The sequence below is a fragment of the Equus caballus genome, chromosome 2, assembly GCF_041296265.1.
Source record: "Equus caballus isolate H_3958 breed thoroughbred chromosome 2, TB-T2T, whole genome shotgun sequence".
Taxonomy (NCBI): domain Eukaryota; kingdom Metazoa; phylum Chordata; class Mammalia; order Perissodactyla; family Equidae; genus Equus; species Equus caballus.
This window is the reverse complement of record NC_091685.1, coordinates 48,017,092-48,038,217: the sequence shown is the minus strand read 5'-3', so window position 1 is coordinate 48,038,217 and position 21,126 is coordinate 48,017,092. Positions and strand designations below refer to the sequence as shown.

Genomic DNA, 21,126 nt, shown 5'->3' with positions numbered 1-21,126 from the left:
TGTCCCAGAGGCTGCTAATACTGCAGTGAACCAAAGTGCCTGTCTTAGGAAGTCAGAACTAGTGGGGAGATCAACATAAGGGTTAGGAAGACACGGCAAGGCAAGATGATGTAGATTAATGAGATCAGAGAATGCCCTCTGAGAACGGGGTACCTGAACAAAGACCAGAATGAAGGGAGTGAACTGTACAAATGGACCTCTGGAAGAACCTTCGTAGAAAGGAGGAGTAGAAAGTGAAGAAGAGGAGTAGAAAGACCTTGGATGCAGAAGGTGGGAATGCCTCCAAGAGTCCTCAAACCCACTGTGCATAAACTAAACTTACCACCTCCCCCCAAACCACTGCTCCTTGTTTCAGTACATGCAAAACAGCCGCCCAGATGTCCAGGACAGAAACCTGTGGTCATTTACCCCTCTCTTACCGTCCGTTCAGTCATCAAGTCTTCTCAGCCACTAGCTTTACCACCCGTCAGATGCCCTTCTTCCCTGCACAGCATCCCATCTGGACTCTCCGACCAGTCTCCCTCCCTCCTCTGGGCATGCTCCAAGCTCAAGTACCCAGTGAGGGTCCTGATCGGATCAATCTCCTCCTTAAAACTCTTTGCAGGCTTCCTAGAGCCCTCAAGGGAGAAGTGCAAACTCCTTACCGAGGTTCTGGCCTCTCGGCACCCATTTCTCACCACTTTCCAGCCCTTTGGAACTTCCGTCCCCAGATAAGCCATGCTCTCATTCAGCCAATAAATAATTACCTAACACGCATTAGACTGTTCCGGGTGTTGGAGACGGTGGGGGAAGGAGGGCAACTGGTGGCTGCATGAAAAACACTCAGGCCATCTCCTCAGCCTGGGACACTCTTTGCTTCCCCCTCCACCTACTGCCTGCCAGACAAGCTCCACCTGGGGGATTCTTCAGGTCTCAACATAAACTTTTTTCCTAAGAAGACATCACTAACCTCTAGAATAGGTCAGCTGCCCCCGTGACCCACTGCACTTGCATTTCTCCTTTGAACCTGCTTGTCAGGCTCCTACTAAACTATAAACTCAGGAAAGCCCTGGGGCATCCCCATTCGTGAGAATTTATAGCCTCAGTACCTAGCAGAGAAGGTGCTGAGTAAGCATTTGTTAAACAAATTTCCAGTTATAGTATTTATATATATACACATATATTACATACACATTTACATGAATATATGAAAAATGCTTCACCATTATCGTCACTAGTTGGCAAATCAAGGAAGCCAAACAAAGTTTTGTGAAATCCAAAAAAATTCAGCATCATAAAGAGGGGGTGAGATCTCTCAAAAATAAACAATTTAACCAGTTTTCAAAGTGAATTACAGGATCAAAATTATCCCATAAAGGTAAAGAAGGCTTTTGAGAAAAGAAGAAAGTGAGAGAAGACTCAGGAGAAAGTGAGGTAGTAAACACGCGGCAGGGATTTGCAAAGACAGCTGACACGTGTTCCCCACCCTGAATTAATACTCCTCCGGAACCATCAGGAAGAAAGAAAAAAATCTCCCAGTAAGTGATCTTCTTATAACGCTATCACAGTTAAAGAGATGTTTACAAAGCAAGGGCACTAGCAAGAGAAACTGCTAACCCTGCACAGCGCCAGGCACTGTCCCAAGTGCCTCCACTAGGGAACCTGCTTCATCCGCACGGCCGCCTCAGGAAGCAGGTGTGGGGACGCCCGCTCTAGAGAGGAGCACACAGACAGAGAGAAGCCAGAAACACTTCCAAACCAGCAAGTTTAGCTGCAGAACTGGGTTCTAAGTCGGACAGTCTGAATCTTTTCAGAATTTCGAATTTCAGAATTTTTGAGTGAATCTCTCTCCCTCCGTAGAATTCAGGAATTATATTAAAGTTCCTACGACAATTTTTTGGAAACTTATTGTAGAGGCTTTAACACTCTCTTGTCTAATTAGAAAGTACCCAGAATTTTTTAAAATTTTATTAACTACAACACTTGGACAGGCAATGAAGAGAATCTACAATCTTCATCAGGAATATATTTCAAAATTGCCACAGGATTGAACCAGGAGGCACACAGATACACAGAAGCACACAACTACCCACAAGTAACCTTTATGTTAACCATGTCCTTAGTATTTGTCCTGACACGTTAAAGAATAAACACACAGTCTTTCCTCCCTTAGTAAAATGTATTATTAAGCTCGGAGCAGCTAATTATTAAATTGTAACCTTTCGTCAACGGCAATATAAATTCAACTGAATAACCTCTTAAGAATTAGATAATCTTGATAATCCTAACTTGGCCTTTTAAATCAGTAAGTTTTTAGAAATGGCTTTTCCCCAGAATTTTAATTTAGTAAGTCAAATAAGGAAATACTCCCTTAAGTCTTTAAAAAAAAAAGAAAAAGAAAGCAACACTGCTCTGCCATTGGAGGCCAGCAGTGATTTCCATCGATCACTGTGGCACTAATGGTGGACACTGCCACCAGAACAGGGCCAAGAGGCTTAAAAAGCTCTTAGCATTGCACTAATCCACTAAGTCAATATCTATAGACGAGCTATATTTCTTAAACCAAATTCTGAAACAAAACTCATAGCTTTAAGAAGAAGTGGTACTCCATTCCTTTTCCGGAACAGTCAGTGGGATGTCGCATTACCCAGTACATACGCACACGCTCCACGTGTATTTGGACTGTTTCTTTCTTCCATAATGTTACACATTCCGTTTTGTAAACTATTTCTCTGATCTCAGTCTCAATCTAAATTTGCTTTTAGCCCCTCATTCTGTGTTCACTACACCTCTTAATTAAACTGTCTACTTCATCATTTCTCTAATCACTCTTATCAACAAATGCAAACCTGAAATTAGAATTTATACCAGGATTAAAAAATTCTAAAACTTTTTGTTTAATGCCTTACTAGATTTATGCTAAATAAGGGCTTCAAAATAATATGGCACGCCATATGGTCAAGCCCAGATAATAAACTTGAGACTATCTATTACCAATCCACTAATGCTAAAAGCCAAAGTCTGTAGACTAAGAATTTAATCCAATTTAGAGATAAACATGAGCCAAATCTTTTGGGCAGGGAAAAAAAAATCCAATAAAAAACCTATAATAAATGCCAATACTGCACGTCTAAAATAAAATCAGTGTTATTAAAGTAAGTACTAGCTAAAAAGCCAACTGAGGGTAGCTAAGTCTTATGTCCTGAAGACCTTTCTCAAAGCTGTTTGTAGAAATACAACTTTTCCAATCAAACCAATGAATAACAAAGAAATTTTTAGCAAAGTAAAAAGTAAGAGAACAAAGCTCTGAGAAAGAAATGAACTCCTCATAAAATCAGTCTATTTCTCTAGTGGTCAATATAAGCTACCTAGGTTAATTAAAGCCTTGAAATCAAAATCACTAAGGCACAAAAAAATTTGAAAAGGTTTAACTCTTTAAAAAAAAATACATTACTCTGCAGGCTTTTGGCCGTCTTTTAAATCTCTTTTGAGATTAAAATTAAATCTGAGGATTTACTTCAACTTCTCCAAAAACATAAATAACTAAAGATATCAAACAAAGAGAAATCTTCATGAAGGTGCTATTAAAGGACATCCTGCTCGGTATGTGTCTGAGCAGAGAAACAGCTCCGAGGAAAACTCAGACATCACACAAATCTGGTGGGTATGTTCATCGAAGAAAGTATCAATTCGGAGTCAAAACCACAGGGTTGAACATCGGCCTGGCCAGGCTTACTCCTGAACCACGCCTGCAGCCAGCAGACAAGGCAACGCAGCCCCAGCCCGGCCGCGAGGCTCCGGAGCAGGAAGACCCAGGAGTGAGACACAGGCACGATCATAAACCCTAACTTTGCTTTCCTAAACTCCCACCTTCTAAGAAAAACCTGTAGCACTTACAATGCCTGTGAAAGCAAAAGCACGCAAGGGTGGGAGCGAGTCTCAGCAACACAGAGGCCTTGCAGTCCAGCGCACAGGCAGCCGGAAACCCCTCACAGGATCCTGACAGAGCCGCCTCGGACCCTTCCAGTCGCCTCCATTTCTGGACAGTTCTAGCTGTGGAAAGTTGAACCGAGCCAAAAGCTACCACCAGTTCTGCCGTGTGGCAGTTCTCAGACCTGCTTCCATGTTGGTGGCACCAGCGGTCCCCTACCACACACCCAGTATTACTAAGGAAGCAAAAAAGGAACTGACTGTTCACTTTCTTTTTGCAATATACACCTTCCGGAAGAGTCCAGAATAGACCCTATCTATCTGAACAGAATGCAAACTAAAACCCTTTTTTCAAATAAAGAACCCCTCCACCCCAAAAAAGACTATAGCTTCAAATTAGAAAACAACTCAGGTGGAAATCTTACAGCCAACGAGGCTGTAACGACCTACCCAGCGTCTAGAGTTGAAAAAAACTCCTCGCAGAGCTAATATTTCCATTTATTTGCTAATCGTGAAAAATAATCTACGTGTTTCTTAGTTGATAATCTCATAAGCAACTGCTTAATCACCAAATATTATTTGAGATCACTGTTAGCAGATAGACAGCAAAATGAAAATACAAAAAACCCACTAATACTCCCCAAACCAAAGCTACAGATAAAGATGTCTACATCGTTTACGCATAGACTCAGCAACGTACCCTTTAACGCTAAGTGTCCACCAGCTTCCCTTCCCAAAATAAGCATTCCTACCTGTCTTCCTGCAGTGGATGACTCTCCCAACCCTAACTGAGGAGGAGGTGGGCAGGGAAAGCTCCCGCGACGTGAGCAGGCTGAGCGTGTAACTTAAGGACAGAAGGCGTCTCCGAGCGCCTTCCGAATCAAACGCCACCCGCGAGGCCCCGAGAGCAGGGTTCTCGGAAGCCCAGCGGCCGGGCCGCGCCGGGCGGAATCCTCAGCCCGCTCCTCCCCGCCCCCACCCCGCCGCCGCGAGGCCCCGGGCCGGAGGAGGACGCCCAGCCGCGGGGGCTCCGCGCCGGGTCCTCGGGGCAGCGCGCGGGCCGCCGACCACCTCCGGGCGCGGCGGAGGCCGGGCGCGCGGCCGACAATGGCAGCCGGGCCGACGCGCCATCTTGTCGCGGGGCCTGAACTCGGGGCCATTCATTCGGGCGCGGGGGGCGCGGGGACCGCGGCGCGGCCCGGCCCTGGGGGGCCCCGTCCACCCCCGTCCAGCCCCGTCCACCGGCCCCGCGCGCACGCTCCGCACCGGGCGAGGGGGGAAACGGCGAGGAAAGGCTCGCGAGGGGGCTGCCTTCCACTTTTCGGTAAAAACGAAAACAGCCGAGTGGTTCCAGGTTTGGTCTTCCCAGCACAGCTCTTTGTTTCTGCCTCAGACGCCCCCCGAATTTCCACGGGCGGGCGGCCGCCGGCCGGACCCCAGCTTCCTCATTTCATTGTCCCCCTTCTGCATCGTGTCGTTCCCAAACCCGAACTTCAAAGTCGCCAGGAAAGGTGCATGTAAAGCCCGACGTCCTTCCCGAGCGGAGGACGGCGCCCACCGCCCCTGCAGAACCCGCTCCCTTTGTTCTCGCGGCCCGGCCCGGCCGGCCTGGAGACCCCGGCCCCGCGCGCCTCCCCGCGGCCGGCCTGCCGGCGCCCGGACCTGGACCCCGGACCCCGGCCCCAGACCGCAGAGCTGGACCAAGAACCCCCGCCCGGGACCCTGGACCCCGGACCCCAGATCTGGACCCTGGCCCCGGCCCCGGCCCGCAGATCTGGACCCAGGACCCCCGATCAGAACCTGGCCGTGGACCGCAGCCCTGGACCCAGAACCCCGGCCCCCGCCCGGCGCATAGCCACCGGACCACAGACCAGGACCCCGGCCCCGGCCCGCAGAGCTGGACCCAGGATCCCCGATCAGAACCCGGCCCCGGACCCCGGCCCCGGCCCGCAGAGCTGGACCCAGGACCCCCGATCAGAGCCCCAGCCCTGGACCCCAGCCCCGGACCGGAGACCTGGACCCACAACCCCGGATCAGAGCTCCGGCCCTGGACCCCGGCCCGTAGACCTGGACCTAGGACCCCCGATCAGAACGCGGCCCTGGACCCCGACCCCGGACCGCAGACGTGGACCCAGAACCCCCAATGAGAGCCCCGGCCCTGGACCCTGGCCCCGGCCCGCAGACCTGGACCCAAGACCCCCGATCGGAGCCCCGGCCCTGCCCCAGACCTCGGCCCCGGCCCGGCCCCGCCGCCGCCCGCAGGGTCGCCCGCCCCCGCGCCGCCGACCCCACCCTGGCGGGGCAGGAAGACGCGGCGGCGGCGGGGGAGGGGCGGCGGGCGCCCCGGGGCGGCGGGCGGGCCGGGGTCGCGGCTGGGGCAGGGCCGGGCCGGGCCGCCGCGCTCACCTCGGCGCCTCGTCCCCCTGACGCCCGCGCCGCCGCCTCCGCCGCCTCGGCCGCCGCTCGGGAGGTGGTCGCGCTCGGGCCGCTCCGCGGGCGCTGCGGGCAGGTGCGCCGGCGAGGCTCGGTCCGGTCCCGCGGCGACCGCTCCACTCCCGCGCCCGCGCCCGCTCCGCCGCCGCCGCCGCCGCCGCCTCCGTCCGCCCCTCAGACGCCTCCAGCCATCGGGATGGGCGCGGCGGCCCCTGCCCGCAGCCTCGGGAAACCCCACGGCCGCGTCACCGCGCACGCCGCGCGCGCGCACGGCCCGGCGCCCGCACGCCGCGCGCGCGCTCCCCCCACCCCGGCTCCGGCTCCGGGCCGCGCGCGCGCGCGCGAGCAGCTTAAAGGGGCCGTGCCGCGCCCTCGGGGACCCGCTGCAGGAGCCCCCAGGCCACGCCCGCCCCTCGCCCGCGCCTGGCTCTGCGCCCCAGGGGCCTGCCCGCTGCCGACCCGCTCGGTTCCCAGCCTAGTGGACGTGGATGGAGGCCGCAGGGCGGGAGCCGGATCCCTCCCCGCCCCTCACCCACACCTTGCACCCCGAACCCCTAACCCTCACCCTGCACACGGGCCTGTGCACGCATCCCGCACCTGGCGCAAGCGCTCCGCAACGCAAACCGCACCCGGTACCCGCGCAGGAACCGTGCATCCTGGGCGGCATGCTGTACCCGGCATCCCGCACCGCACATCTGCACCCCGAATTCGGCACCGCACACCCTGCACTCGTGCCCCGCACCCCGCACAAACGCTCTGCACGGCATACTGCGCCCCTTACTCACACACGAACCCTGCGCCCTGCACATGCACAAGTGCGCGGTACCACCCAGCCCAGGCCAACCCTCAGGCCTGCAGGTGCAACGGAATTGACTGATTCCTCCGCGTAAGGCGGCAGCACGGCCGGGCCCGTGCTGGACCAGGTCGTGGAGTGGACGACCCACTACAAGGTGCAAAGGGCCGGTCCCCGGAGGTACCCGTGAGGCTCGAGTGAGCTCTCGGGCAGGTGCAGGCAGTGTGGCCTCGGGTGATGAGGCCCAGGCCCCTCCAGTGGGGAATGGTTTCCTGGACAGAGAGGAGTGACCACAGGAAAGAGTGTCAGAAGGGAGAGATGGTCGACCCCTGCAAATGCCCCTGAGAAGTCGGCTGGGCAGCTGAGGATTGAAGCCCCCCCAGGTGAGGAAGGGGAAGAGGGTGGAGATAGGTCAGATGTCCCCAGCCTGTAGTTTCTTTGTCCTCAGAAACCTCCAGGATGCCCGTGGAACAGCCCTCAGCCCACCACCTCCATCTTCCAGCTGACTTCTGGCTCCCCACTTCCAACAGCTTTGCCCCCCACTGACTTCTTCACTGAGAGCCTGCAGTCCCCCACCCTAGTCACCCTTCCAACCCCCTCGGCCTCCTGGCCCGTCCTCCCTGTGCTGCCCTTTCCAGACTAAATCCAAGGCCGCTTCTCCTCCAGGCCTACACTGCTTGGGTAAAGGAGGCTGGAGAACACACCCAACGATGCAGCTGTCCCCTCGACGAGGGCCACAACCTCAAGGGGCCCAATCGCCTCTCCCCACCCCTGCCTGTTTCCCAGCGTCAGCTGGTGTGTCTCTTCTGCGTGTGTGTCTGTGTGTGTTTAGGGCAGCCCTTCACTCCAGCCCTGGGCCCATACCTTCACACCCACTCGAGGGCTGTGCTCCCTGCCTCCCCCCAACTCCACGGGGCCTTCCTACCAGCCCACAAACATGTTGCCATCATTCTTGGAGCCCTCTCTCAATTCCTGGCACAGCATGCTCCAGGCTCATCTTAGACCCTCCCTGCCCCAGCCCTGAACTCAGCCATTTCTCCAAGGAGCCCTGGTTCCTTTTAGTGGGGAATGATATTTAGAAGCCAGGATACAAGCTCTGAATGTGTTCACTGCTACTGGGGTGTCATTGCTTGTAGTCCATGTCAGTGGACAGAGCTAGAGAACATATGTACGTGCAAGCATACATGAATATGTACACACACACAAACTAGTGCCCCGTGTAACCAATCTCCATCATCACCACCACCCCACCTCCTCACCGGGCATGGGCTCTGACTGTGTCTGGGCTGCCGCAGTCCCCACGCCTGCAGGGATGTCTACCTTGCTCAGCTGAGCAAAGACTCAATGTCAACCATGTCATTCCTCTGTTTAAAACCATCGACAGGGGCCAGCCCGGTGGCACAGCAGTTAGGTTCGCACGTTCTGCTTCAGCGGCCTGGGGTTCGCTGTTTCTGATCCCGGGTGCAGACCTACGTACCAGTGTCCCATATATAAAGTAGAGGAAGATGGGCACAGATGTTAGCTCAAGGCCAGTCTTCCTCAGCAAAAAAGAGGAGGATTGGCAGCAGATGTTAGCTCAGGGCTAACCTTCCTCAAACAAAAACAAAAACCATCAAGAGTCCCAGCCTCCCTCTGGCCTCCTCTCTGTCCAACAATCTGGGTCCTCTGTGCTCTGCTAACACACAGGCCACCACATTCCATGCTCTAGCCTTCTGCCCTTGTGGCTCTGTCTGCCCAAGGAGGGTCATCTCCAGTCACCACAGAGTCCCCCCTGGCCCCCACCCGCCGTCCTCCGGAGCCTCATTTCTCTTCAGAGTTCCCCTTCCTGAACTGCATGGGGTTCCTTTGTGGGCTGCGTTGCTGACTCCCTAGCCCGCTGCTCCACCCGCTGAGAAGAGCATGGGGCCCACTGTGGGTCCTCAGGGAACATTTATGGGGCAGGCAGAAGGGGTGTGGGCCACCCTCCGTGTTCCAAGTGAGGGGGCACGACTCAGCATGAGGACCAGAGGCCAGGGAAGCAAGGAGGGTTGGAACAGAATGGTTACTGTGTCCAGGACAAGGGCTAGTGGCCCAGGGGAGGGGGGACACTCTGCAGCAGGATGCAGGGTTCCTGTGCGGGTACCAGGTGCGGTAAGCATTGCAGAGCGCTTGCGCCAGGTGAGGAATACATGTACCAGGCACGTGGGCGGGGAGGGATCCAGCTCACGCCCTGCGGCCTCCACCTACTGCTGGCAAGGAGGAGGTGGGTGATACAAAGTCAGAAGGATGGATGTCCTGAGCATTGGCAGGTGGGTCCCAGAAATAATGGACCGAAGGCCCCAGGCTCAGGATCAGAGACATTCCTCCCAATCCAACAGGTCTGATGCCAACCCTCAGTGCCTGCCTAAGTCCAGGACAGAAAAGTGGAAATGAGGAGGGAAGGAAGAGGGGGACGGGGAGGATGTGAAAGGTGGGGGAGGGGAGGCAGAGCCGCGGCAGAGCAGAAGGAAGTGGGCAGAGGGGTGAGTGGTCTCTGCGGTAACTTCCATGCTGTTGTGGGGACGGCAGGAGGCCTGGGGACCCTCAGAACCCCCACCCTGCCATCCAGGGTCCCTGCATTCCTGCCTGAGGTTCGCAGAGGGCACCAGGCTGCAGGCCTGACTCGGGAGCAGGGGTGCTGCCAGGGCTGGCCCAGGGCTCCCCTGTCCCACAGGCCACCATCGACCTGGTGGGGCCTGTCCCCACTTGCACCAGGGCCGCAGGGCAAGGCCACACACGAGGACACCACCAAGCCAATGCCTGCCTCAGCCATCTGAGGTTTTAGGGTGCAGCCCTGGCACCCTGGCTAATCTGTGGGTCTGCAGGGTGCAGCAGGGCCTTCCCTGGAACCTGCCCTGCGGCCAGGCCTGAAGCCCTCCTTTGCGTGTTTATGGACCGGATGTGAGGGGCAAAGTTGAGGGGAAGGCCGCAGGAGGGAAGGAGCAGGGGATCCTGGGGCCTCATCCCCCTCCAATGTGCACAGGCCACAGGGTCTCAGGGGTCGCCTCCCCACCCCAGGCCAGTCCCCGGGCAGCAGGGCCTTCTGGCCCTGGGGACACATGCCCTGAGCTTGATCAGCTCTCAGGAACCTACAGAGCTTCCAGCTTCCAGCCGGGGCCCTTTGGACCTCAAGGGTCTGAAGGCCGCCCTGGGGCCCCTACCCTCCCTGCCCCACCCTCCACCCTCTGCCCAGGCCTCCTGCAGTTTGTGGCTCCCACTACTGTCCAGGCCCCACCTTGGTGGGGCACAAATCACGGCCATTGGTGAACCTGCTGGCCGCCTCCCCAACCCCCGCACCATGGAGAGCTCACACCCAGCGGGCCAGGAACCCAGGCTTCTCCTGATTTCCCGGTGACACTCCCTCCTTCTCTAGATAAGTGGCTTAGAGATCAGCCTGTGGTCCTGAGTCCATAGCCGCACGTGGTTTGCCAGAGCCAGCCCAGGGCCAGGCCAGCCAAGTGACTGCAGGGCTGAACGGGGCCCCAGGGCAAAGGCGGCTGCCCTGTGCCTGGCTCAGCGCCCGGCCATCACTAAAAACCTGGGGAGCATAATGCATAATTCAGATGCCCCTGCCACATCTGCTCTTTAGCAGGAAATGGTCTGATGGGAAAGTAGGTCTTTTTAAATGTGAATTATTCAAACAATCTGTTCACGTGACCAGGACCTGTGCCACCGGGGGGCATCCTCCAAGCCTGGCTTTGAAGGGTCTCCGGCAGGGGCGGCTCCCAAAGGGTCTGTCTGCACCCCGCAGAGCACTGTCTGTTTCTCCACCACGCAGCCATCCTGTCTCTGCCTCCAGTGAGGTGGGAGCCAGACCCTGCCTCCGCGCCCCAGAGGACAGAGGCCGGGACAAGGAAGGGAGGGAGGGGGGCAGTATGTAGGTAATCCAGAAGAAGCACTAATTAGTTCCTGCGGGCTTCCAGAGGCAGGTTCCGTGACAAAACGGGGTCAGGATAGTAAGGACAGTGAGGAGGCCCCCTCCTCTCTCCTTCTCTCAGCAGACACTTGCCAAGTGCCCACTGGATGCTAGGAAGGCTCCGGTCCCTGACTGCACGGCCGTCTGCCCAGCGAGCCTTGTGGGTGCTGGCCTAGGGTTGGGTGGCCTCAGAGCCCAGGGGAGGGTCAAGGCCCAGGTGGCCACTGAGGTCACAGGCAACGCAGCAGCTTGGGAGGCTGGTGTGGTGGCAGAGCAAGCCTTGCCAGCCTTGGGGAGGGTGTGCCCCCCGCCCCACCCCGGCTGCCAGCAACCCTCCCCTCTCTCTCCCAAGATATGGCTCGTGCCTTATCCCCAAGTCCCCCACCATGCCTCTTGTGACCTGACGTCCAAGCCTGTGACCTTCCTGGTCACCCACCTTTGGTCAGGAACCAGACATCCCTTATGGGGGGCACCAAAACTTGGGGGGCAGTGGGGTATCAGGAAGTGCCATGTGAGGGGTGGAGAAGGGGCAAACGTGGAGGTGGGCAGCTGTACTTCAGGGGGCGTGTCCCCCACCCACCCTGAGATTTGGGGTAAACTCCCCAGGGAAGGCCCACTCCCCTCACATATCCCCAGAAGTGTGTGCACCTCCCACAGGAATGCACATAACACACACATGTGAGTTGGATCAGTCAGGACTTAGGGCAGCAAGTGGCAGAAGCTTGAACCAGCTTATGTGAAAAGAGGCAACTTACTGGCTTGGGGAATAAGCCTATGAGCATATGTTTGGGCTTCAGGCGTAGCTGGATCCAGGCATTCAGTGAGGCTGTCAGCTTGGCTCTGCTTCCCCAGGTGGTGCCTCCTTTTCTGTCTCTGCCTGGTGGGGAAATGGCTGATGGGCCCGCCTTCCTATCACCCCCAACTTAGCAGCTACAGTGCTCCAAAGACTCTGAGATCTGTGTATGTTGACCCCAAGAAGGCTCTGAAAAGCCCCACTCAGATTTTGTGTCACCCTGGAGGCAGGGGTTGGAAAAGCCACAGTTAGTGGCCCTGTTGGGACAACATGCAGACCCAGAGCAGAGGCAAGTACTATCACCGGGAGGAGGAAGCCTCTTGGACAGAGGAAAAATGCAGGTATCCTCACCTGCCTCTTGGTCAAAAGCAGGATTTTGGCAACAGCTAAGCTACTGGAAATGAAGCCTCTGTTGGTCGTTGGGCTGAAGGCCTGTGCAGGCCCAGGCTCCCTGCTCCTTTCTGGGCTGCTCTGTCCTGAAACCTGACGCTGGGGGCAGAGCCTGGGGGGATGGGACCGGGCAGACACTGGCCTCCCACCTCTGCTCTGCCTCCACCTCTGCAGCAGCCTCCTGGGCCTCCCAGGGCGGGGGCATCAAGGGTACCCCAGGGGCAGTCAGTGCTCCCACCCACCCCGGCCCCCAGCCCCGTTTCCTGTCCAGGCCTGGGCGGCTCCCTTGGCAGGGAGGCCACAATTGTTCTCCACAAGCACTTCCCCCAGCTGCCTGCAGAAGGCCAGGCAGTCACCCGGCCAGCCCTGGACTGCAGCTGCGGCCGCGCCCTAGGCGCATCCTGGGCTGAGGCTGGAACGCTGAGACGGAGAGGGGAAAGAGAGAGAAAGTGTGAAGCGAGACTCAGAGACCCCAAGAGAGACCGAGGACCAGGGATGGGCACCCCCAACCCCCACACCCACGCTCAGACGGGAGAGGGGAGCCCAGGTAGGCACCCGAGAGATGAGTGGACAGGGAGGCCTCAGCCCAGAGCGGGAGGGGTCTGAGAGAGGGAGCCCGCTGGGTGGGGGCCTAGAGGGGGCCCACGAGGAGGGTTGGCCCAGAGGCAGCTGCTTCCTCAGCCAGGCCTTGGGGATCTGAGTCCCAGAGACTCCCTGAGGCGCCCCACCCTCCTCCTCCCAGGCCTAGGCAAGCCTCCTGTCCTCAGGTGCCACCTACAGGACTTGGCATGCTCAGGGAGGGGTCCCTGGAGCCAGGAAGTGGGTCACAACCCCAGTATCACATAAACCCCAGAGGGGCCACATTAGCTTGGTGGACCACAGGCCCTGGAGGATGACTGATGCTTTTGCCCCTACCCCAGCCCAAGCCAGGATTGACACCCCCCCAAGAGTGGGGGCAGTCTGTACACTGTGCACCCTCTTAGTTCCCAATGTAGGCATTTGTAGGGACTGATGGCCGCAGGGATCACGGTAACCTTTCCAGGAGAATGGGAGTGGGCTGCTCTCAGGGCCACTGGACACACCCTGGTCTCCAGTTCCCTTCGCCTCCCCCTGCCAGGGCCCTGCCTGGGGGAGGGGCACCCCGGCTGTTCTGGGGATTCATCTCCCCGCAGATGGCGCCCCGGGACCCAGCTCCACCAGCACCTGCCAGGTAAACAGCTTGCACCTGGGGCACCAGCAGACAGGCGGAGAGTGGGCGGTCCAGCCCCAGGCCTGCCTGCTGAAGGGCCACAGGAGGCTGCTGCTGCAAAGCCTTCCTGAGCCCACGGCTCTGTCAGCCTGGCCAGGTAAGGGGCAGCCCAAAGATGAACACGGGGCCTGAACTCTGCGCCCTGGAGCCGCCTTCTCACCCCCCGGAAGCTGGCCTGAGGTCATGTGATGCGAAGATGCCTCACAGGGCCGTTTTCAGCAACAGGGAGCCAGAAGCAGGAGAAGCAGGACACAGCAGGACCGCGGCCCGGAGGGGAACAGGTGGCTCCCCTACGCAGGTTCTGCCTCACCAGCTACCTTTTTTTGAATCATGGTAAAATACATGTGACATAAAATTTACCATCTATACCCTTTTGAAGTGTACAGTTCAGTGGCATTTAGTACATTCACATTATTGTGCAACCGTCACCTGTGTCTAGTTCCAGAACATTGTCATCCCCTCGGCAGGAAACCCGTCCCCATTAAGCAGTCACTCCCCATCCCCTCCCCCAGACCCTGCAACCACCAGTCTGCTTTCTGTCTTCATGGACTGGCCTGCTCTAGGTAATTCATTATGAGCAGAATCACACATGTGGCCTTTTGTCTGGCTTCTCCCACTGAGCATCACGCTCTCCTGGTTCATCCATGTTGCAGCGTGTGTCAGGGCTTCCTTCCTTTTTATGGCTGAATAACCCATTGCACGGATCCACCACACTGTTTATCCATTCATCCAGGCATGGACCTTTGGGCTGTTTCCATCAGAATTCTGGCTCTTGTGATTAGAGCTGCTATGAATATTAGTGGACACGTTTTTGTTTGAACATCTGTTTTCAATTCTTTTTGGTATTTACCTAGGAGTGGAATTGTGGGGTCATGTGGTAACTCTGTGTTTAACCTGAGGAAGTGCCCGACTGTTTTCCACAGCGGTTGAACTAACTTGCATTCCCATGAGCAGAGTATGAGGGTTCCAATTGCTCCACGGCCCCACCAACACTTGTCACTGTTGGCCTTTTTGATCATAGCCACCCTAGTGGATGTGAAGCGGTGTCTCATTGTGGTCTGATTGGTGTCTCCTTAGTGATTACTGCTGTGGATCATCTTTTCATGTCTTTATTGGGGTTGTTGTTGAGTTGTAAGGGCTCTTGGTATATTCTGCACGCTAGACCCCTATGAGATGTGTGATTTGCAAATATTTTCTCCTGTTATGCCAGTTGTTTTTTCACACTGTTGATAGTGTCCTTTGACTCATAAAAGTTCATAATTTGTTTTTTGGGGGGAAGATTAGCCCTGAGCTAACATCTGCCACTAATCCTCCTCTCTTTGCTGAGGAAGACTGGCCCTGAGCTAACATCCGTGCCCATCTTCCTCTACTTTATACGTGGGACGCCTGCCACAGCATGGCTTGATGAGCAGTGCCATGTCCGCATCCAGCATCCAAACCAGTGGACCCCAGGCCGCCAAAGCAGAACATATGACCTTAACTGCTGCACCACCAGGCTGGCTCCAAAAAAGTTCATAATTTTAATAATGTTCAATTTATCTCTTTTTCTTTTTTCATTTCTTTGTTGCCTGAGTTTCTGGTGTTGCACTAAGGAGCCCTTGCCAAACCTAAGTTTATGAAGATTTACTCCTATGTTTTCTTCTAAGTTTTATAGTTTAACTTTTTTTTTTTTTAGATTTTTTAATTTTTCCTTTTTCTCCTCAAAGTCCCCTGGTACATAGTTACACACTTTTAGTTGTGGGTCCTTCCAGCTGTGGCATGTGGGATGCCACCTCCACATGGCCTGATGAGTGGTGCCACGTCCACGCCCAGGATCCGAACGGCGAAACCCCTGGGCCGCCGAAGTGAACGGCGAAACCCTGGGCCGCCGAAGTGGAGCGCACGAACTCAATCACTCGGCCATGGGGCCCACCGCCATCTGTCTGTCTTTGTGCCAGTACCATGCTGTTTCGATCACTGTAGCTTTGCAGTAACTATTAGATTGAAGTGCGAGTGTTCCAACTCTGTTCTTCTTTTTCAAGATTGTTTTGACTGTTTGGGGTCTCTTGTAATTTGATATGAATTTGAGGAATGATTTTTCTTTCTCTGTGAAAACAAAGCCATTGGCATTTATCAGCTACTTCTTAAAAAAGGATAAATTCCGAGAAGAGGAGCCAAGGGAGGTGTCCTTTTCCTTCTGCTGGTCAGCGGCCATCAGCTCACTTAGGGCCTGTGGCAGAGAGGGGCGCAGACCCTGTTGGGCGCTGATGGGAACCAGGGGGGGTCTGAGCAGGGGCGTGGCCCCTCTGGCTGCTGCAGGGTGGGGTGAACTGTGCCGAGGGCAGCACGATGGGCTGGGCAGGCTGGACAGGGCCACATATTCCAGAGTGATGGGGTTTGTGGTTGTTCAGTGATGAGGGTACGGAGGAGGCAGGGATGACACCAGGGTATCTGCCCGAGCAGCTGAGTGGGGAGCTGGGACCACGGGGAGGGACAGCCAGGGTGGGCAGTTCAGGGGGCGAGCGGAGAATGTGCTGTGTCTTGGACCTTTCTAGCCTGAGATATTTATAGATGTCGGGCGGAGAAGCAGGCATAGGGTGGGCGTGCAGAGCCACAGGCCAGCGAGGGGCCAGAGGGGAGCGTGTGTAGCCAAGGACGTCCCAGGGCCACCAATGTCCCCTCAAGGGGAGAGGAGGAGTGGTGAACAGGAGGAGAACCCCAGAGAGAGGAGGGGACTTTGCAGACAAAAGCGTCGTGTGGCCAGGGCAGCAGGGACCAGCGTGAGATGGGGTCCCAGGCAGGCACCCAAGGAGCTGGAGGGTCCCAGAGATGGCTGGGCATGTGTGAACAAACACAACCAGGAGGCAGGACCGGGCTGGGGTGAAGGGGGGAGCTAGCTTCATGGAGGCTTAAATGTGGGCCTGGAGGCACCTCAGGAAAAGGGGAGGGAGGGCCCTTGCTGTCACCCTGCCTCTACTCCAGTGCCGCCCCCCCATGAGCCCCCAGCGCAGCACCAGGCCCAACCCCACACCATGGCCCTCTTCCACTTCTTGGCAGCATTTTCTTATTGACTGGTTCTTGTGGATTTGGCTGCCTGGGGAGCAGAGACCCCCTTTTCCCCAGGGCAGGTGCTGAATAAAGGTAGCCCAGGGGACCTGTTGGCTGCTCAGGTGGGGGGGGCCTCCACCTGGTCCTGCTGGGCCCCCTTACTCCCTTTCAACACCTGGGGACACAGTTCAGCCCAGAGGGGGAGGCTCCAGCCCTCGCCCTGGGTCAGTCTCCTTCCCTCCCCAGCTCAGGGGCCTAGGCAGTTGACCTGGCTCCCTTCTGCCTGCTGAGCCATCCTCCCTGGGGGCCAGCTGTCCCCTTGCCCAATGTGTGAGTCCAGCCCTTCAGGCCCATGGAACTGCCCCGGGACCCCTGACTAGGACCCAGTGGCAGCCCCTGTACCAAGAGTCCCCTAGCCACCTTCTGAAGTGGGGGTGGGCACTCAGGTAGTTGTGGGGGTGTCTGTAGTAGGGTGTGGGCTGGGCCAGTGAGGACAGCAAGGAGAAGGTCACTGGGTCCTTGCACTCTGCTGCCCCAACCTACCCTTGGCTACCAGGCTCTGCTCCAATTTGGGCAGGCACCTTACACTCAGACTGGGCACCACTGCACATGCCCTGGGGCAGGCAGGGTGATGAGGGGGCAGCAGTACCCTTCTGCAAGGCCATCTAGGCCCCAGCACCCCTGCAGCATCCCCAAGCCCCCAGCTTCTAGCGTCTCAGTGCTACAGTCCTCAGCAGCAGCTGGACTTGGATCCTGAAGGTGCAGCTTGCCTCATCTCTCGAGAGTGCCCCCGGAGCCTGGGACTGTTTGTCAAGAATTCTGTCCCTGAAGCCCAGCCCACCAGCCACCTGGGAGGTGATGCAAGGTGTGCCTGGAAGGGGCAACGAGAGATGGGGAGGGGCATGGGGGCCCAAGGGCCTGGAGCAGGGTGGAATCTGAGGGTGGTGGCCTGGAAGCCTTGGGGACATGGGGCCCCTAAGAGATGGAAGAGGAAGTGGTGGGCTGGAGCCCCAAGCAGCAGGGATGCTGGGCAGAGCCAGGAGCACCCGCAGGCCACTGAGGCTGCCCCTCCTGGGGCAGCTGGGCCTGCAGGCACTGGGTGTTTTGGAAACCAGCAGGAATGGCTGAGCACGTGGGGTGGCTGCCCGGAGCCAGGGGCCCTAGAGTTTCTCGCTGTGACGTCTGTCTGGGACCTCTGGGCCCTGCTACATTCCCCTGGGCATTTGCCCAGGGCTCATGCCCAGGCCTGCCCCGGGGGCACCTGGGGGTGGCTCAGCCTGCCCGATGAGACTTCTAAGGGGCTGTGTGTCCTGTCCTGTTGCCCCTCCAGCAGATTCTGGTGGCCACGGGCATCAGGTCTTGGGTGGGCACTGAAGTGCCCAGATGTCTGAGAGAGACCATGGGGAGGAAGCACCCGCAGAGGGTGCAGAGGTGAGGCACTGTGGGTCAACCCAAAATGGACGCTACCTGGGGCCCCTCTGAGGCCAGGGCCATGCATGCACCACCCCTGCTGCCTGGTCCTGTCCCCCACAGCCAGGGGTGCTGCCCCTAAGGCCAGGCTCTGCGGACACGTGGGGCAGGCAGTCCCCCTAGGCAAGGGGCTTCACCTCGTTGAAACTCAGTTTCCCCTCTGTGCAGGATACACCTCCAGGCTCCTGCCTCCCGCTGGCCACTGGGCCCACTGACCCTGGAACCTCTTTTAGCTTTTGGACCAAATGACCTTGCTGTTGTCACATTCAAACAAGACTGAAGAGGATAAGGAAGGAAGAGCCCCCAGAACATGAAGGCCCTGGAGCCCTGCGGAGGAGCAGGGGCCACAGGGTACAGGGCTGCTAGGGGTCAGCTGTGAGCCCCCTTGGGGCCTGGACGGAACTGAGTCACACAGTAGCTGGGCAGAGCGGCAGACCAGGCCCCTGAGCACAGACAGGCAATGTCTCAGGACATCAAAGACAGGGGCTCCTGGGGCAGGCACCTCAGGGTCCCGTGCCTGACCCCGGTCCTGGTGTGAGTGGGGTCCACCCAGCACAAAGGGTTGTCTGAGGACACGAGTGCTTCTCTGCCGGCCTAGACATTCGGGGTCGGGGGTCAGCCCAAGGCGAGCGGTGGCTCCACTTTTCCACAGTCAGCACCCTGCCCCACTCCCGGCCACCTGCGTTGGGCTGGGGCTGTCGTCTGCCTACAGGTGCATGAAAGGGATATTTATGCCTATTTTTGTCCTAGCAATTGTGGGAACCCAGAAGTGAGGCTTCCGGGGCAAGGTGTTGAAACGAGGGATGGAGAGCGGCCCGGGCGGGCGGCCTGGGACGCAGGCCCCGCCGAGTTCCAACGCGGGGCAGGCCGACCCCAAACACGAGGACCCGGAAGGCCGACCATCCAGCGGCCCGGTCCGGCCCGCCCCTCCCGGCTCTGCGCGGCCCGCGACCGCCGCCTGGTGCCGACGCGCGGAATAGCCGCCGGGCGGGACGGGGCGGGGCCGGGGCCGAGTGACAGGCAGGGGGCAGGCCGGGCCGAATGACAGGCAGGGAGCGGGCCGGGGCCGAGCGAGGGGCGGGGCCTGGGCCGAGGGACGGACACGGGCTGGAGAAGTCCTGTCCCGGACACTGCCCTTCCCGGTGGGTTGGGGATCTGGCACCCCGCAGGAAGACCCCGGATGACCATGGTGGTGGTGTTCCAAGAAAGGCCTGTGTCTGTACTAGTGCGGTCGGGAGTTTTCCTGGCTGGTGGCCCGCGGCCCTCTGCACCCACTCCCTTGGCAGAAACAGCCCGTTTCAACTCTTAGCGGTTCCCTCTGGTCTTGATTTGGAAATTAATCGAAGTCTCAGTAGTTGGAAAAGATGGTCAGTTTGATGCTGATCTTTAGTGTTGAGATTTCTTTGTGGATCAATAAATGATCGATGTGTAGACCAATCCAGAGGCTCTTGAAGAGGATGTTCTGAGACTGCGACCCCGGACCCAGCAAGCTCGTGGAGCTCACGTGCCGGTGACACGCCCGGTAGAGGAAGCGCCGGAGGTCCAGGAGGTCCCCGCCTCGGGTTTCACCGCGTCCCGCCTCCGACCTTTCGGGGTCCTCACGTTTGAAGGTTGTGTCTTGTGAACAGAAAGCATTTGGTGTTTGTTTTTATCCTGTCTGATAATCTGCCCCTTAGTGGAGATTGTTTTAAATGGCATTATTTTGATTATTGATGTATTTGGATTTATTTTTTAAAATAAACTTTATTTTTAGAATTGGTTTAGATTTACAGAAAAGTTGCTAAGAGCATAGAGAGTTCGCACACACTTCATACTCGGTTTCCTGTATTATGAACATCTTACATTCACATCACACGTTCATCACAATTAATTGACCCCTGTTGTTTTATTAACGAAAGTCCTTGCTTTATTCAGATTTCCTTAGTTGTTACTGACTGTCCTCTTTCTGTCCCAGGATCTCACAGTGAATTTAGCTGTCACATCCCCTTGGCTCCCCAGACTTCCCTTGTTTTTGATGACAGACAATTTTGGGGGCGCTGATCAGGACATTTTGTAGAATGTCCCTCTGTTGGGATTCGTCTGGTATTCTCTTGGGGTTAGACTAGGGTTCTGGGTTCCGGGAGGAGACCACAGAGGTGCAGGGCCCTCTCCTCACGTCGCATCACCATGACACATCTCTAGTGATGTGACCTTGGTCACCTGACGGGGGTCAGTGCCCTTCTCTCTGCCTCTCCATACCCTACTCTCTGGAAGGAAGTCACTATTCGGGCCCACAATTAAGGAGTGGGGGTGTGTGCTCCCCCTCCTTGAGAGCAGAATATCTGCACAAAGTATTTGGAATTCTTTATGGGAGATTTGACTTTTCTCTCCCATTTATTTATTTATTCAGTCATTTATATCAATACAGACTCATGGACATTTATTCATTTTTCTTGTGGTATTAAAATTTACGTAACATAAAATTTACCATCTTAACCATTTTAAGTGCATAGTTTCAGTGGCATTCAGCACATTCACGTTGTTGTGCAACCATCACCACCATCCATCTCCAGAACTTTTTCATCTTCCCAAACTGAAATTCTGTCCCCATTAAACACTCACTCCCCATTCCTCCCTCTCCCCCTCCCCCAGGCCCTGGCACCCACCATTCTACTTTCTGTCTCTAAGGATTTGACTGCTCTAGGACCGCAGATAAGTGGAATCACACAGTATTTATCTTTTTATAACTGGTTCGTTTCACTGAGGATAATGTCCGCAAGGTTCATCCATGTTGTAGCAGGTGTCAGAATTTCCTTCCTTTTTAAGGCTAGATGATAATAATTCAATTGCATATTGTATTAGAATTCTCCAGAGAAACAGAATCAATTACACAGAGAGAGAGAGAGAGAGGTGATTTATTGCAGGAATTGGCTCACATGGTCATGGGGGCCGAGAAGCCCCACCACCTGTCATCTGCCGGCAGGAGACCCAGGAGGGCTCGTGGTGTTGTTCAGTGTGAGTCTGAAGGGCTCAGAACCAGGAGCGCTGATGTCCGAGGGCAGGAAAGGCCGGATGTCCCAGCTCAAGGAGAGAGCACTTCCCTCTTCCTCTGCTTTTTTGTTCTGTTTGGGCCCTCAACAGAGTGGACG

General features: G+C 56.5%; 1 protein-coding gene across 12 annotated transcripts in view; it reads right to left on the bottom strand.

Moving 5' to 3' along the window:
* The window catches only part of GNB1 (G protein subunit beta 1), a 78,873-nt gene extending 72,295 nt beyond the window's left edge, over nucleotides 1–6,578 (bottom strand). The window contains exon 1 of one of the 12 annotated variants that reach the window (XM_070261125.1): nucleotides 6,316–6,578. The gene's annotated coding sequence lies outside the window, so the exon portion shown is untranslated. Of the gene's footprint in view, nucleotides 1–644; nucleotides 749–3,876; nucleotides 4,608–4,661; nucleotides 4,955–5,175; nucleotides 5,529–6,315 lie in introns of those variants that run through there. The other 11 variants (XM_023635971.2, XM_070261114.1, XM_070261121.1 and 8 more) reach the window with 11 other exon arrangements.
* Nucleotides 6,579–21,126: the final 14,548 nt, after the last annotated feature.